Here is a 19,643-nt window from a genome sequence, read left to right on the forward strand (position 1 = left end):
ACACACTTAACCTACTACACTTTCAGTTTCTCTCAAGCACTGAGGGGGCAGGGTTGTGAAGGTTCAGACTCTTCAGCTAAATGGCAGTCCATCCAGAAACCTGTTACCTTCACAATGCTTCAGAAGGAAAAGAAGAAGTGAAAGAAAATTTTGCTCCCATTATGGGATGTAGATGGCATTTTTCCCTGCTACTCGCTAAATGTCTCTGAAAGGCGAGTTGTTTTTGGTGTTTAATAGAGCATTGTCAGAGTTTAGACAACTTGATTTGAGTCCGGTCTTTTGAAATTTGGCATCACAAAAATTCCTTCCTGAAACATTTTAGAAAGTGTGGCTCACTGTAACATGCATGCAGAAACCAAAGTAGTGTCTTTAAAACAGACTTTTTAGGGTCACCCCACCACCACCCAGATTTGATGCTTTTATTTATTTTTTTCTTTCTGCTTTTACTTTTGCTTTAATAGAAAGTTGGAAGGGAATGTTTAAGGGGGAGCAAGAATTCAAGAAATTATTCAAAGAGGAGCCTGGATCTGTGAGTTTCTTGTTTAAAGGCAGTTCCACAGTTCCACACTTCCCACACAATGCCCTGTCACTCTGCTCCTGCAGAAGGGGTGAGCTTATCAGCCCTGGGTGCAAACTTAAGTAGCCAAACGGGTAGCCTTATTTGTTGAGAAATGAGAAGCTACACAGGGAACCCCAGGCAATCTTCCATCATTCAGTCATCCTAAGGTGTCGGCATCCACCTAGGGGAAAGGTCAGATTATTCTAAAATCACAGTACAGGTGGAGCTAGCTGGAGCCAGTCCTCCATTCATTGAATTAAATCTGTGGGTCCAGTTGCAAGAGGCAGGAGGCACTATAGAGTCTGCTTTGTGTGTAAAAATTAGTGTGATCCCAAAATGTATTCCCCTTTTCAAATTCCCCTAGCCTGGGAAGTATCTACCAGAATCTCAGGCCTGACCTCTCCCAACTGAGTATATGAGCAAGGTAAAGAGAAAGTGCTCATTCTCTGCTATTAGCATGGGGAAAGTCACAATAATATCAACATGTATTCATCATTCAATGTGCATTCAGATCACTGCCCAAGATGTTCCTTGTCCCTGAAATGTCTGTATCTCATTGACCATTCACTCATGCACCTTCTGGATCATTCTGTCCCTGAGGGCTCTTTTTTGAAAACAAATGCCTTCAAAACTTGTTTTCCCTTTCTCTATCTTAGTTTTATAACCATACTCTAATGTTTGAGTTTAGAGACTTTGTGTATGTTATAGTTACTGCTATGTAAGGAAAGACTCTAAGATCCTAAAGATTTCCTACTAACTGTACCTACAAGACTACCAAAAACCTTGAATATTGAGGCTTCCCTAATAGCAGGCAAAAATATAAGGGCTGCTGTTGTCTTTTCTGACAGCTCTTTCTGAAGGGCCATCCAGAGCCTGTTGGCTAAGATATATTTAGGTGTTGCTAAGTTGAAATTGGCTTCCACCAAGAGCCTCAATTACAGCTTAAAAAAATATTTTCCAAAAAGAATAAACCCCAATGAGATCACAGTGTAATACAGCAAAAAGGGCCTATTTTCTTCTTCCATGATGTGAATGATGTTGTCTTTACTATCATGATCCTCAGTCACTAGTTTCATCCCATAGGCCCTTTGACAAACTAGGTCTTGAACAAAAACCTTACACATATCTGAGACAGTGGTCTTACAAATACTTTCTTCCAGGCTTAGCATCTTCCAGATAGAACATCATCTAAAATTCTTCCACTTCCACTTTCTCTGAAAATTCCCTCACCCTTTCTCTACCAGCTTTTTTTTTTTTTTTTTTGCAACCATATAGAAATAGAGTTATCTCTTTTATATATTGAGGGATCCTTTAAGGTTCTGTTGATGGAGGGTTTGGCATAACAATTTGAAAATCCCTGTTAGACAGTAGCTTGGGAATCCTCCTTCCTTTTGTTCCAATGTAGCCAGGTTTGAACCCCCTCACTCTGGCTTGCAGGCTTGCTACCCCAACTTCAAGGCTAGCAAGGAACTACACACTTTACATTCTGGGAACCTTCTATAGTTCCTTTCTGAAGTTGTTTGTTTGTTTATTTATTTTGTTCTATCACATTGCCTGTTTGATTTTTTCCCTCCTCTTCTTTTCTTTAAACCCCATTTAACCTGAAGATTCACTGACAGTGGTTTTCAACAGTGCTTAGATCTATTTCTTTGTTTACTGCTAATCCGTCCTTCTATCTGACTTCTAATAGAACACTGTTATCCTAAAGGATTCCTTCTCCCTCCTCATGAGCAAGTCCAAGGAAAACAGAGAAGGGGCCTTTAATGTCCTTAATCCATAAACACGAGGTTTCTTATAATTTCCTATTGACTTAATTTCATATAATTAGTTTGAATTATATTGTCTCCATAATTGCTTTTTAATTCACACTAATTATTTCTGACCTGGCTACATGCATTTATTTGGAAACCTGAACCTTGGGCAGTAGACATTGTGTTTTCATTGGTCTTAACTGTGTGCCTCTGGATATGCATTTTTATTAGGATGAGCTCTGCATTTTCTTATTTAAATTGATTCTATAGGATAAAGAAAAAAATAGTGAGGTTTTCCTCTAACCATTCCTTTTCTGAAAAACAAAAAGTCCTGGAGTTAGAGACAATCCAGTGTTTATGGAGTCTTGAACTGAATATTGTAATATTACCAGGTATGGAGTTGTAGGTCCTTAGAGCTAGTTGCTTTTACTATCTTTCATTCACTCATTCACTAGTAATTAATAAGAATCTGTTATCCTTGGGACATGTAAAGATAAAAATAAGTTTATAATTTACCTACTAGGAGAAAACATTTATCATATTTTTCATATTAAAGTTAAATGAGCTGGGCACAGTAGCAAATGTGTGTAATCCCAGCAGCTTAGAAGGCTGAGGCAGGGGGATCATAAGATCAAAACCAGCCTTAGCAAAAGCGAGGCACTAAGCAACTCAGTGAGAGCCTGTCTGTAAATACAAATTAGGGCTGGGGATGTGGCTCACTGGCAGAGTGCCCTGAGTTCAATCCCTGGTACCTCCATCACCCCAAATAAAAGTTAAATGATAGTGTAGGACAAGAGCTATCATAAAGAAGGTATAATTTAAGGGCAAATTAGTGGTATACACAGAGAAGTTCAGAGAGACAGGGGAGAAAGTGACTTATATCAAGATTCTGCCAGGTACCAGGACCAGGCTAAGCACATAGTCCCATGAAGTGGCAGCATCATGCACCTTACAACGATGAAGAATCATAAATCATTGAGGACCTTGAACAGAATCACAGGTAGCCTAGCCCAAATCTAAACCCAAATTCATGTTGCTCCGGCGCCAGTTTCCTTTCCACTACTTTCTAGGGAAGCATAAAGTAGGGATTATAGGGGCAGCTTTAGGGAACTAAAAGGACTCAAACTGAAGCCTGAAATATTGACAATGACAGATAAAATGGGGAGTTTATTCCTAGGGGACAAATGAGGAAAAGAAGGGTAAGGAATCCCAGAGATGAATGTAGGAGTTGTTAGAGAGAGGGCACAGGAAACATCATAAAGTATAATGACTGATCCTGGGGTCCCACAATGCTCTCTGAGGACATGCCCTCAATGACCTAAGGACCGCTCACTGGGCCACCTCTTACCTTTTCCACACTACTTCCCAACTCCATCACCACAGGGACCAAGTTTTCTACATATGAACCCTAGAGAGACAAACTCAAGCCATTTCCAAACTATCGAACTCCACCCCTGGATCCAAGGCTTGTGTCCTTCTCTCTTTTTTTAAATTTTTTTAAAATTTGTTTTAATTAGTTATACATAACAATAGAATGCATTTATGCACTCTGATATATCATACATAGATGGGATATAATTTCTCATTTTTCTGAGTGTATATGTTGCAGAATCATATTGGTCATACAGTCAAATGTATACACACAGTAATAATGTCTGTTTCATTCTGCTATCTTTTCTATCCCCAGATCCCCTCCCCTCCACTCCCATCAGTTCCCTCTACCTAATCTAAGATAACACTATTCTTCCCTAGTCCCCCCTCCCCTCACTTATTGTGAATTAGCATCCGCATATCAGAGATAACATTTGGCCTTTGGTTTTGTGGGATTGGCTTATTTTGCTTAGCATGATATTCTCCAACTCCAACCATTTACTGGCAAATGCCATAATTTCACTCTTCTTTAAATCTGATTAATATTCCACTGAGTATATATACCACATTTTCTCTATCCATTCATCTATTGAGGGACACCAGGGACACAGAGGATAGTTCCATAGTCGAGCTATTGTGAATTGAACTTCTCACAATGCAAAATATATTCATTCCATCTCTAATAGTCCTGAAGTCTTACTTCATCTTAGCATCACACAAAAGTCCAAGTCCAGACACACAGCAAATTCCTCGAAGCTCTGAGTTCCTATAAAATCAGAAAGTAAGTAATAGACTTCCAAGATACAGTGACAATGAGAAGATAAGTTAAACATTCTTATTCCAAAAGGAAGGAGTAATCACTCCAAGGCAAGACCAAAACCCAGCCCAGAACACATTAAATCTTAAAGCTCCAAGTCTGGCATCTTGTGCACATAGAGAAATGGGCAGGCCCCAAAGCCTCCAGCAGCCCCGCCCTTACAGCTTTGCTGGTCAAAGGCCACATGGTTACTCTCTCAGGTTCGTTTTGCCCTCTGCTTGCAGCTTTCCCTAGCAGGTGTTGCACACCACCTGTAGCCATTCCTTTGGGGACTCTTAGGGGCAGTTCTACTCCCATGGTTTTATTAGGCATCACCCCATCAGGGACTGTTCTGACCCAGAGCACACTTCTGCCTGACCTTTAAGTATTTTTTTTTAATCTCAGTGTAAGTGTCCAAGATGCCATAACTATTGCATTTTGTGTGTCTGCAAAATCAACACTTTGTGGACACCAAGATCTGTCCCTGGGATGAACTAAACCTGGGCCTAATTGAACCACAGCTGCAGTGGCTACAAAGCACTTTACCAGAAAGCTAGAATCCTCAAGCAGTCATGGCAATATGCCTTAGAAGAGATCCCTGGACTTGGTCCTTTGAGCAAATTTGCCTGGAGTGCCTCTGGTCCTGTGATGGGAGAGATAGCCTTGGAGATTTCTGAGATGCCCTCCAGGAATTGCCTCATGGTCTCCTTTTATCCATGATAATCTCTTTTCCAAGAGATTGCTCCACTACACCCTTATGCTCTTTTACTCCTTTCCTCACTAAATCGTGAGATTTTCAAATTTTTCTTTTCTGCTTCCTTTTGCTCCCAGGTCTCACTGACAATATGACTAAAGAGTGTTACAGCATTTTCCAGTCACCCAGTTCCAAAGCTGCCTCCACATTTTCCATTGTATTTACATTTACAACCCCCTCCTGAATAACAATTTCTTTTTTTAAGTCGGTTTTTTTTGGTACTATAACAAAATGATACTAGGTGACTTTGTAAGAAAAGTGGTTTATTTAGCTCACACTTTTGGAGGTTCATATATATGATGCCTACATCAGCTCAGTTCTGGTGAGGACCTCAAGTTGGATGGCATCATGATGGTGACAGTGCAGGCCAGAGAAAGAGATGACGTCATTATACTGGAAGCCAGAGTGAGATGGGGGTCGTTGATCTCCCCTATTGACCTAAGAACATTACAGTAGGCTTTACCTCTCCTCTTGTAAGTTCCACACCATCTCCCAACTCCGCTACCCTGCGGACCAATCTTCCAACACATGAGCCATGTGGGAATAACTCAAATTATTTCCAATTCATACCACCAAGTATCCAAGATACTTAGTGTTCAAGACTTTACTGTTGGTTGTCGTCCAGGGAACCTTCACAAGGACATCCCTCTATGTGCTCTCTAAATAGTCCATAGAATAGCCCTAACTTATTACAGGGTGTCTTCTTCTAAGAGCATATAAATGGACACTGAAAGTTATCTCATATCTCAGAAATGATTTGGTTACATTCTGTCATCCACATCAGTTATAGTCCAGCCCAGATAAAAAGGGAGGGGAAATAGACTCTATTTCTTCGTGGGAGGAACAATGAAGTTAAAATGGTAAAGATTGTGACTGACTGGAAAGATTAATGTAACCATCTTTTGAAAGAGTCCAATACAATTGAGATATATCCACTATGCTTGGGAACACAGAGGAGAGGGAAACTGACCTAGCTGGGGAGACAAAATGTCACTCAAGACATCAAAATTTGACCCACTTCAGGGAGTTGGTGTAGAACATGCCTCAAAGTTTCCTCAACTGAGGCACAATAAGAACAAATTTCTATCAACCATCTCTTGTCCTTTATCGGGTAAGGGGTACTTCCAGAGACAGCATTTTTACCCTTCCTACACATGGGCTGAGTATACCTCTGTGGTCAGAGAAAGCCTTCAAGCTGATGTGTCGGTGTTGTGGTACACCAGACATCACTGGAACCCATGAGGGTCTGGCTGTACCACCAAGAGCATCTACTATAACAATAGTTATTTGTGAGTAATGGAGGATTTAGAAGAGGATTGATGTGATTAGCTGTGGTTTTCTCTGACTGTGATTTTAATTTATGATGACTTTTAGAACACAGTTTATGAATTATCCCTGAACTAATGAGCTAATCATCATAGAAGACAGGATGATGTTATTGAGCAACATGAACAAACTTACTCACTAAACTTGGCAAGGAGATAACAATATATCCATGTTGAATGTCACCATCATAATTTGCTCCCTTTGCATTCTAGCAAGAAGAAAAAATAAACCATGAAATCTTAGGAAATTGAACAATATATGGTAAAAGACATCAGAAAGGATAATGAATAAAAATCAATTGGAGAATGTAATTGGAAAAAATAAAACATTTACAGTAGCACCAGAAAAATGAAGGACTTGGGAAAAGATGTAAGATGTAAGTTGAAAATTAATTTGAAGAGAATATCAAATGCTACAGAGGAACATGAAAGAAAGATGGAATAGGTGGAAATCCATGTAATACTCATGGATAGGTAGCCTCAAGATGAAAATATGACAATTCTACCTTTGATAATCAATAAATTTCATGTGATTCCAGTAAGACACCATATTTTGAGCCAGACTTTATTTTTTTATGGAAAAATGAAAAGGAAGAATAAACCGAAAAAATTAGAAAGAATAATAATGAAGGGTAACTAACACTGCTAACTAGTAAACCCTATTATGCAATAAAAGACTTAGAAGAGTTTCATATAGTATACAAATAGATAAATATTATTTGAAAGTGTTAACCTCGATTCATAAAGTAGTAAAACATGTAGATTTTTAAATGATACTTATATGTGAATTATCTTTACACAAAAATCAACTGTCTTTCTGCATAGCAAAAACAAAACAAAGATAACCTCAAAAACATCAAAAAGCAAATTACAGACTGTGAAAATGGTTACAATTTACATCACAAAATGCAAACTTTTTAATACATTAATGAGTTTAGGAAATCAATACAGAAAAAAATCTAAAAAAGAAACAATAATAGGCAAAATATAGGAAGGAAATATTATAGGAGACACTAAAGCTTAGGAAAGGAAAAAGAAAGAAGGAAAGTTAGAAAAGGGAAGAAAAGTTATATGCTCACATCAGGTTTTATGAGAAGGGAAAGAAAAAATCTACTTTTCCAGTTTGTGTATAAAAAATACAAAAGCAATTTGAAACTTAGCTTGAATGATTTAGTTATTTAGATGAGCATAAGAATAATGGCATAGTTTTTTTTCATACATTTGTTGATCAATTGTATATCTTCTTCTGAGAAGTGTCTGTTCAGTTCCTTAGCCCATTTATTGGTTGGGTTATTTATTTTTTTGTTGTTAAGTTTTTTGAGTTCTTTATATATCCTGGAAATTAGTGCTGTATCCAATGTGCATGTGGTAAAGATGTTCTCCTACTCTGTGGGCTCTCTCTTCATGCTATTGTTTTCTTTGCTGAGAAGAAGCCTTTTAGTTTGAATCCATCCCATTTGTTAATTCTTGATTTTATTTCTTGCGTTTTAGGAATCTGGTTAAGGAAGTCAGGACCTAATCTGACTATATAATAAAGATTTGGGCCTACTTTTTCCTTCCATTGGGTGCAGGGTCTCTGGTCTAATTTCTAGGTCCTTGATCCACTTTGAGTTGAGTTTTGTGCATGGTCAGAGATAGTGGTTTAATTTCATTTTGCTGCATATGGATTTCCAGTTTTCCCAGTACCATTTTTTGAAGAGGCTGTCGTTTCACCAATATATGTTTTTGACGTCTTTGTCTAGTGCTCCATTTATGTACAATGGATCAAAATGCATTCTGCTGTCATATATACCGATTAGAGTAAATTTAGAAATAATAATAATAATTATACAGTTAATGAATAAGATTGTTGTTAGATACTATACATCAGGCCCTTTTGTATAATTTGCCTCATTTAATTCTCTTATTGTACTGCCAAGTGGATATTATTAGCCATGTTTGAATAGATGAAGACACTGAAGCTCTGAAACCATAATTAACTTACCCAAGTTCACACAGCCAGAAGGAAATTGGGACATAAATTTGAGATTATCCATGCTAGCCCAACTTCTTTTTACTCCCAGTAACATTGCAGGGTCCCATGGTGCCATTACCATGGACCTAGAGATTATTATTTCAAGAACCAAATATAAAACTAGTTGCCTAAAGTATCAGTACATAAGAAAAGAGTTTAGTATTTCCTGTAACCACAGAATGAAAGAACACAATGCTTCAATTCCCAATACAAGCTATACTGCAGTGAAAAACATTGAGAGGTAAAAAAAGGAAATAATAATTATAATAGTCTCTAATGAGTATTGAGTTCTTTCAAAGTGCTAGGCACTCTAACTGTTTTATGATCATCATTTTGCAACAGTCCTATGAGGTATTATTGTTTGGCTTATTATGTCAGTGAGGAAACTGTCTTAGGAACTTAACCAAGGTCACCAGATTATAAGTATTAAAACCAGGTTTGGAAGTCAAGTCTGCCCAATTCTACAACCTAAATTTTTATTCCTTAGTTCTCAGGCTTCTCTGAATGCAAAATATGATTAGGAATAGGATTGACACCTACTTCCAGAGAGAGCAGGCCAACTGGATTCAGTATTAAAGGTCAGAGTCAGTGTGAATTAAAGGCATTATGGATTGTTTTGCTTGATGGCCTTTTTGTTCTTCACTAAAATTTGAGTTCATCTTCACAAATGACACTGAAATGTTGCATATCAGAACTTTTAATATGCAACATTTTCCCCACTCATAGACAAATTGTATCAAGTGAACTGACTACCTCCCATGCTTCACTTTAAAGGACTTTTGAGTTAAATAAATGAAACCCTGAGTCATCTGGACTCAGATTTAGCCCTATCTGGGCTCAAGGGATAAGCTCCCTGGCACTTAGAACACCTGGAACTTTCAGAAACTTTCTGCAGGGCACATGGTCTCCCTGAATAGGCAGTTCCTTTTGCACAGTATTTCTTGGTGATATGGCTATTTTAGATATGTAATGTGAAAATGAGAAGTAGAGGTAGATTTTTTTTTTATTTTAGATGTAGATCACTTCCCACTGAGTGATAACATCTAATTCTGCCCCCATTGAATCTGCCTTGATCTAATGACTTACTAGGCCAATAGAATGTGACAAAGGGACAATCTGGGATTTTTTGAGGTTCAGTCACAAGAAACATTTCAGTTTGAATCTTGGAACTCATACAGCATGTTTGGAGGAAGCCCAAATTGCCCCAGGAAGAGCCCAGGTGGAAAGAAAACAAGTATCCGAGCTGTGTTCCCGGTTGAGATGTAGCACCAACTCTCAAATGGTGTGGGTGATCTCGAATAAGTGGATCTTCCAGCCCTAGCTTCTGTCTGCTCCAAATGATACTGCATGGCACAAAGAGAAAATGTCCCCAACTGAGCTCTACCCAAATTATGGATTTTGTTTTTCTGAGAAAACACATGATTATTGTTTTAAATTTAGCGGTAGTTTATTAAGCAGCAGCAGAAACCCACACATGGATATTATATTTCTTTCAAATGCCTACAAAAGTCATTTTGCAATCTTTTTTTGTAACTATTTCCAGTGCTTGAATTTACTTTTTGAGGGAATAGTTTGTTTTGGCCATCTGTTTTTGGCAATGATGCCTTTCCCTAGACTGTAAACTTCTGTTTTATTTTGTTTGGCGAAGAGATTGTATGCTTAAGTTCTTAACCCAGTGATAAATGTTTGGCTGTAAAAGTCAAATACAATGAAACGTAAATACCATCAATGCAAAAAGCACCATCATTTAAATATTTCCAAACATGAAGTGTACTTATTCAATCTGACAGGGCCTGTAATGTGTTGTGTCTTCTGCGAATGAGGAGTTGGCTCAAGAGAACGTGTGTACTCAGTGTTTCATTAATTAAAAGAACAGATATTTTTAAAATGTATTTGATATATTTTAACTGTGTTATTTAAAATAAAACATGTTGTTAAGTATATTTAATATCTGCCAATCATAAATTAATTTTACTTATCCGTTAATGTTTTCTAGAAGTCTTTTTCTCTTTGGAAATACCATTAGCCGTAAATTGATATTCAACTACTGGCAAAGAATCTATTGCCTTTGTTTTGAAATATTCTTAATCTTCTCACTAGAATCCTCTTTTCTCATGTATATTTAAGAAAAAGTGGCTCTAGGAATTTGGCTCCCCTCACTTCAGATTTACTTTGTACTTTAAAAAAGCAATAGATAATTCTTCCATCTTTGATTTCCTGAGTTTTCATGTTTAACTCCTGGTCCCAGAATGTGCAGGTTGGAGGGACCCTTATGATAACTTCATGCACTAAATCTCCTTGGATAAGCCTGATTTAAAACATTAGGTCCCAGAATGATCATCAAAATGTCATAAACTTGGCAAAATGTATTGGCCAAACCCCATTTTTTTAGACTTGGAAGGAAATGACACAAACACCTTCTGTTAGACAATGAATGCTCAAAGCCTGATCACCATTATTGTTCTCTAGATCTGGCCTAACTGGGCCTTCAGACGTTGTCCAACAAGAAAACTATGTGTAAACCCTGATAATCCTTCTAACCTTAAGTTATATGTGGCTGTTTGTCCTCTGCCATGTGGTTGTTAGCTTTTGAAAGGTCAGGGATAGCTTGGAGAACCTGACAGATACTTGTTATAGAAAAGTAGATATGTCTATAATCACAGAAATTTCTATGTACAGAATTCATATATTCCCTCGTGTCTTCAGACCCCCAGGATATAAATGTTAGCGCTGAAATGTCTTTATCAATTATGGTAACCCTATACTCACAACCCAGCCAAAAGTACCAACAAATCATCTATCTCAGAGAAGATGTAGGGTGAAGGCGTCACAGAAAGTCACCAAAGACAGAAAACCACGCATAGAAAATCAGTCCATAAACTCCCTGTGTGTAAAACATTTATTTTAAAATTATACTCGAATTTTGCATTCTACTCTGTAATAAATTTATATTTCCTTTACTACAAGAGTACTTTTGTGTCTTCACTTAAAACTTTTGAGTAAAACTATACTCCCAAGATGGATATTTGTGTGGTAGCTTTTCATACCACAATTCCCCTTGAATTTCCCAGGTAAATCAAAACTTCTTAAGGACCTCAGATACAGTGAGATTCACAAGCCTTCCACTTACTAGTTGTGCCATATTGAGCAGGTAGTTTTGTGCCTCTGATCTAACCCTCACAAAGATATTGTGAAGATTTAAATAATAAAAAACATGAAAGATTACCAGTAAATATGTTATACAGTATATACTCAATAAATGATAACTATTATCTACTAAAGCCTACAGCAATCTCTTTCACCTCTACTACTATCATAAGAGTGGTCAGTACAATGCCTGGCATATAATAGGTTCTCAATAAATGATAGTCTTATACTCTTAAATTTCTTCATCCAATGGTAGGTAACTTCTTGATCTTCATTCTACTTGGCTGTCAGCAGCATTTGACACAAGTATTCTCTCCCTTCTTGCTATAGTTTGGATATGGGTTGATCTTATGCCCCAGGACTCATGTATTGGAGCCTTCGTCCTCATTATGCTTGTGTTGAAACTGGGACCTTAAGAGGTGAAGCCTAGTAGGAGGTCAACGGTTCATTGGGGGCATCCCTTGAATTGATGAATGTTAGTTCTCATGAAGTCAGTTTGCTGACTTAGTTCACATAAAAGAGAGTTGTTTTTTTTTTATTTGTTTTAATTAGTTACACATGACAGTACAATGATCTTGACACATCATACATTTGAATCAAATGGGGTATAATTTCGCATTATTCTGAGTGTACAGGTTGCAGAATCACATTGGTCATACAGTCACGTGTATACATACAGCAATACTAGTATCCATTAAAAAAAAATGAGCCCAACCCCTGAATCTCTCTGCAACCACCTGTCTGGAAGTGATCTCTTCTCCTCCCACACGTGCTTCTATCATTGTGGTGCCATCTGCCATAAGGTGATGCAGTCAAAGGGGTTCTTGCCAGGATCAGCACTATGTTTTTGGACTTTCAGCCTTCAAAACCCCTTTTCTTTATAAGTACCCAACTTCAGGTGTATCATTTCAATAGAGACAAGCAGACTAATACACCCCTCCTTAAAGCCTTTTTTCTCTTGGCTTCCAGGATGTAACTTTCTAGATTTTTCTTCTTGTATCAATAGCTACTTTTTTGTAGTTTCTGTTAGAGTTCCTTCTCATTTCTTTACCTACAAACCATGGAGTGACCCCAGACTAAATCCCAGTATTTCTTCTTTCTCCTAACCACACATTTCTCATGATGATCTAATATTGTCTCATTACTATTTATATGTAATGTGTTATATATATATATATATATATATATATATGTATATATATATATGAATATAAATATTTATATGTATATATGAATATATAAAATCCATATATATGGAGAGAGAGAGAGATAATAGGCATTTCCAACTAACTGTGTGACATACATACAAACACACACACACACACACACACACACACACACACACACACACATAGTAGATCATCAAAAGTCTTCTCAATTTAATACCTACAAAACTGATTCCCTGGTTTTCCTCCTTCCCTCCCCAACCCTGTTTACTTTACGGTCTTTCTCGTCTGAGTAATGGCAGCTCTATTCTTTTTGTGGCTCAAACTAACATCCTTGGCATCATTCATGACTGCTCTTTCTCATCCTTCATATTCCGCATGCAGTCTGTCAGCAAAGCATAATCCTTCCTTCACAACAGATCCAGAATCTGAACACTCCTTAACCTTTCTCTCAGCAACCCCTCTGGTCTCAGCCATCATTACTTCCTGCCTGGATTAGTGCAGGAGCTCCATCTCTTTTCTCTGTGTTCAGTTATCTACTGCTCTATAACAAATCAACCCAACACATAATGGCACAAACAACAACTGTTTTATTATGCTCATTGATTCTGCTGGTCAGGAATTCAGAAAAGGCACAGTGGAGACAACTCTTCCCTGTTCTATATGTCTGGCGGCCTCAGTTGGGAAGACTCAATTGGCAGGGCTGGAAGAACTGTGCCAGAATGATCCACCTCCAACTTGGAGTCCTCACTCCCAGGTCTGGCACCTGGGTTATGATGGCTGAAGAGTTAGACAAGCCAGGACTAAACGGGATTGAAGCAATCTCAAACAAGATGACCAGGTCTAGGGAAGGGACCATCCTACCTCTCAATGGGAACAGTATCAAAGAATTCCTAGACATATTTTAAAAGTGCCAGGCTCTGCTTGTACCCTTGCCCTGCTGTCTGTTGCCATCTGTAAGACCATTCTCTTCTTTTTTCTTTTTTTTTCTTTTTTTTTTTATTGGTTGTTCAAAACATTACAAAGCTCATGACATATCATCTTCCATACATTTGATTCAAGTGGGTTATGAACTCCCATTTTTTACCCCAAATACAAGTTGCAGAATCACATCGGTTACACATCCACATTTTTGCATTAAAAAAAAACAAGGGAGAGAATTAAACAACAGCAGATGGGGTAGAGAGGGAAAATGAGAGGGAAGGGGAGGGGGGATAGTAGGGGATAGGAAAGGTATCAAAATACAACAGTCATTAATATGCAAAAATGTAAGACCATTCTCAATGCAGCAACTAGAGATCCTGTTTGAAAGGAAATCCACAGCTGCCATTCTTCTGCCTAATTCTTTCCCATCGCTAGCATTTACTCAGAGTGAAAGCTAAAATCCTTACATTAACCTTAAGGCCTCAGGGCCTGGTACTCCCTGACTCATCTGCTGCTACTTTCCTTTGGGTTCACTCTCTTTCAGCGGCTCACTGCTCCTCGAGCTGGCTTGTCTGTGACATTCGTACTTCCTCTTACCTGAGCCTGAAACACCCTTTCCCTGGACATCCAAAGGTTCACCCTTCCTTCCTTTCAAGTCTTAGTTCAGTACATGCTCTGGGAGACTTAGGTTCACAATCCTTTCTGAAAATGAAAGAAATGAAATTGCAAAATTCTTTACTTGTCCCTTCCCTGTTTGTTTGTTTGTTTGGGGGCATAGCAGGGATGGAACTCAGGGCACTCTGCCCCTGAGCCACATCCCCAGCCCTGTTTTGTATTTTATTTAGAGACAGGGTCTCACTGAGTTTCTTAGTGCTTCACTTTTGCTGAGGCTGGCTTGCAATCCTCCTGAGCCACTGTGATTACAGATGTGTGCCACCGTGCCCAGCTCCTGTATTTTTTCTTTACCATTTGATATGATCTGTGTGTGTGCACACATGCACACACACACACACACACACACAGAGTCACATACATGCCTACACATAGAAAGACACACACACACACAAACACAGTAATATATTTTCCTATTCATTGTATGCCTTTACCTCTAGATTATGAGTTCCGTGTGGGTATGGATTTCTGTTTTATTCATTCATGAATCTTCTACACCTACACCAGAGCCTGTACATAGTAGGTGTTCAATAATATTTTTAAATGAATAAAACTACTCATTTTTTTCCTAATATGTTGTTTGAAATCTCTTATTTAATCCTATTTTTTTAATTCAAATTTCTATTTGCTACTCTGCTCAGACTATATGCAGCTTTCTTTATAACCTTTAAGCTATATTACCTCTCATTAATTAATCCACAGGTTTTCTAACTTTTATTGAAGAACATGAATACTAACTATGACTGTCTTTGTGAAAATTGTTAAATCTTTAGATTGTTTTGTGTGACTAGGTAGCTACCCACTTTTATATTGTTTTCCAGTTATTATATATAATGTACTACAAGACTGAGACAGGAAGCATGTTTTAAGCAATTGGAATTTTTTGAAGAAAATGAAAATAGAAATTAAACATTATTAACTCATTCCAAAAATTCTTGTTACTTCTTAGCAGAAGATAAAATATATCAGGATTAAAGGGGAAAGTGGATAATCCCCCAGGGTATATTGGCCTGTCATCGGGTACTAATAAAACTCTGCATTTTCATAGTTGAATGCCTGAGAAAAATCAGCCTGATCTCTTTTTTCACTAATGACTCCATAAATGAGATAATTTTCTAAAATTTTATTTAATGAAATTATATATTGAATTACATGCTAATAACTTTAGGAATTCTAACTTATTTGGTCCTCAACTGACCTTATGAGGTTAAAGTATTACTATGCACATTTTCTAGATAAGTAAATTGAGCTGTACCAAAGTTAATTGACTAAGTAGCTAGTTTAGCAGTGTGAACTGGTCCCAGGATCTGTGTTTTTATCATTAGATGAAATGCCTTTTCCTTCAACATTTTATTGTGAAAATTTGCAAAAGAATTCTATAGGAAATAATCATATATCTACCACTCACATTCTACAAGTTTTTTTCTATTTTTATCATGTTTACTCATCTATCCTTCCCTTAATCCATCAATCAATACATATATTATGCGCATTTAAAAGAAAATTATAGAATCAATAAAATTTATCACTAAAACCTTTAGCATGCATATTGCTAAGCAGATGTCCATATTTGACTACAGTATTTTTTTTACTTGAGTTAATGGTATACTTCAAGTCTGTGTATTTCACTGCATGTAAATTTTAACTCAAATATAACAATTAATTAATAACATTTGTTGTTACTAGATAAGATTTCATGAGACAGCTTTGACTGATGGTGTTCTAAAACTTTGTAGTTAATATTAAGGGGTTTAATCTCTAGAAAAGATAGTCAATCTTTAAATTAGCATCTAATCAGGTAAAGGAAGGGCTCACTAGAAGGCAATCAACTAGAGAAACATCCCTATTATATACCCATAATACCAAAAGGATCAAAAGCTATTTTTCTTTGGGTCTTTAGTATAATCCAGATAGTAGGAAGAGAGGTTAGGTGTGGAAATCCTTACGATTCCCTTCTATCCTGTCTTCCTACACATGGGAACCAAGGATCAGCAAGTGTAAGTGATTACCTTCAAGGTCATACCAATATTTGATGTCCAGTCTCTTGATTTCCATTCCAGATCCTTTCTGGCAAGTTGCACCTTTTTTTGAAACCTCAATTTGTTAAGGGAAAAATCAGTGACTGTAATTATTTGATGAGTCTCAAAGTGGCATCTGCAGTTACAAATTCCTCCAGTTGCAGTTTCAAAATTGATACTTCAAAATTGCATTCATCAGAAGTAAAGACAGCCCCAAAATAAAAGCCACATGTAGAAAGCTTCCTTTTCTGCATGTTTTGGGACCTCAAGTCACAGAATCAATAACAATTCAAGTCCTCACACATGAGGATCTACTCTGTATTTGCCCTTTTAAAAACATTGTTAATTCTAACAACAGGCTTTCAAATTTCACGTGTAAGAAACTAAAGTTTGTGGAATAGAACCACTATTTGAACCAGTCATTCCACTCCTTGGCATATACTCAAAGGACTTAAAATCAGCATACTATATTGACATAGCCACATCAATGCTTCTAGCAGCTCAATTCACAATAGTTAAACTATAGACATTGGTACCCTTCCACAGACAAATTAATAAATAAAATGTGGTATATATATATACAATGGAATATTACTCAGCTATAAAGGAGAATGAAATTATGGCAGTTGCTGGTAAATGGATGGAACTGGAGAATATTATGCTAAGTGAAATAAGCCAATTCCAAAAATCCAAAGGCAGAATGTTTTCTAATAAGTGTATGCTAACACACAATAAGAGTGTGTAGGGAGGGAGAGTAGAAGTTCATTGAATTAGGCAAAGGGGAATGAAGGGAAGGGAGGATGGATGGGAGCAGGAAAGACAATAGAATGAGTTGGATATAACTTTCCTATTATTCATATATGAATATATGACCAGTATAACTCCACATCATATACGACCACAAGAATGGGAAGTTATACTCCATATATGTGTAATATGTCAAAATATATTCTATTGTCATGTATATCTAAAAAGAACAAATAAAAAATACTTTCAGAAAAAAAGAAATCAAACTTTTAAAAGATAATATAATCATTCATATACTGCTAGAAAGTCATAGAATCAGGATCTTCTGATTCCTAATATCAATCACATAACTTGTTACCGCACTCCTCAGATCTTGTGCACTAATAACTCAAATCATGACATAGAGTTGGGAGCAGGGCTTTCTATTCACATTTTCTAGGCTTGAATCCCAGCTTCACACTGAAAACTCTGTGACCTTGAGCAAGTAGCTTAATGTCTCTGTGACTCAGTTCCTCATCTGAACAATAGGAGTAATAGTGGTGCCTACCTTATGGGGGCTGTTGTGAGAAGTAAATAAGCTAATACATGCAAAGCCTCAGAATAGTGCCAGATTCTAGAGATAAGTCATTAATGTATCCTATTATTAATGTTGGCCCTTGTAGAAATCTGTCTTATTTCTAACCCTATTCCTTCTTTGGTGAAACAGTATAAGGAAAAGAGATTCATACTGGGCTGCAGAAGCCTTTAGTACATTGTGAAGAAAATACTTGAATAAAATAGCAACAATTCTTCAAGTGAAAACAAACTGAACGTTAAAGTGTAATCATACAGAGCAATGGAAGTTAGGTGTTAAGGAAGTGTAGTGATGACATCGAGGTGATAGCTGGAGACCCTCTCAGTGCCATATTCACTTCTGCTCTTAGCTCTTCCATTTCTGTGTACACAGCTTCATTTCCAACATCCAGCTTTTGTGACCTCTGTTTGATGACTTTCTCTGACCTTCTGGAGATGTTCTGCCCTAATTTGAAACAGGCAAAAAGTGCTGGGGAATGAGCATCCCCAGGAGCAGCTCTCAATGCAAGCTGGAGGATAAATACTGGTGTGTCCCACATTGTCTCAAGTATTCGCTAGTGGAAGAGAGTTCCAGCTTCCTTCACGGGTAACTCCCTTGACAGAACGTCATTTAAGGGATTCCTTCCCTTCCCTGTCTCCTATGGGCTCCTTTACCAGTGCTTCCTGGAATCACCTTCTAAATAAACAGATTACATATGAATCCCTTATAAGGGTCTGCTTCTGGGAAACCTTAAACAAAGAAAACAATTCTTAAGGATGCATAACCAAGTTGTATCCCTTTAACCATCACCTTTAACTATAATGATCCCTATCGTCTTTATGCATCATTTATACATCACTTTTACATCCAGAACCTAACTGGATCCTCAATGGTCCAGTGAGTGGTTTGATGCTGGTAGGTAAATTTTAAGGATAAAAAAGCTGTGGCTCACTAATGAGACTACAGTCATCTGGATAATGGGAACAGAGCAGGATAATAATCCCAGACATGCTGACTCTAAGATCAGGAATGTCTTGAAGGATTGGCAGCAGCAGACATTTTGTCAAGCATTTATTTAGTACATAAAACTCCATCAGCTGCTCCTTATAAGAATAGGTAGGAGGTTAAAAAAAATCAGTCTCTGTTCTTCAGTATTTTAATTTAGCACATATGCAAGTTCAAAAAAAGAAATGAAAAATAACTTTGGGGCTCAGGATTAGTAATTTTTTAATGTGATTCTAAAAGACTGAAAGAATAATGTTGATTTCTATCTTAGATTTCCAAATCAAGGCAATAAAGATATTTTACAAGGCATGTCAGAAAGCCAGGCTTCCTATAAATCTCTCTTTAAAAATTATTTACCTTTGTCTTCATGTCTTTATGTTACATAGGATGGATATTCCTTAAAATTACATTCCTCTGAGTCTTGGATCAGCTTCAACTCCTTTTTTAAAATCATGACATAGTAAAGATTTGCTTTCAGACAGAGCAAGGGAAAATGAATTAGTTTACTCATTGCTGAGCTTGCTCAAGCTAATTACATCAATGGGATGATAGGGACCCTTGGGTTTTTGCAACTTGGCATATTTTTAAGCCACCAACTCTGATATTTAATCCTAAAGAAATCTCGCTTTAAATCTTCTCAAGCATTAGAATAATAATGGCAGAAAGGATCTCAGATCTCCAGAAACCATGTTATCTACAATTTCTTTTACATATTATTGATATGTTTTTCAATAGGACCAGAAGTTTCTATTCATAAAGTGTCAAAACTCAGAAGGCTGATGTCTAGTGATTCAGCCCAGTGGAATTCAGACTTTAGAAAACTGTCAGATTTTTTAAAAAT

At 37.2% G+C, this 19,643-nt stretch overlaps 1 protein-coding gene across 1 annotated transcript in view; it reads left to right on the forward strand.

Annotated features, from left to right (window-relative positions):
* SPTLC3 (serine palmitoyltransferase long chain base subunit 3) overlaps positions 1 to 19,643 on the forward strand; it is a 146,520-nt gene that overhangs the window by 613 nt on the left and 126,264 nt on the right. The gene's annotated exons all lie outside the window — the stretch shown is intronic.

This window comes from Spermophilus citellus, assembly GCF_964194105.1.
Source record: "Spermophilus citellus genome assembly, chromosome: 4".
NCBI lineage: Eukaryota > Metazoa > Chordata > Mammalia > Rodentia > Sciuridae > Spermophilus > Spermophilus citellus.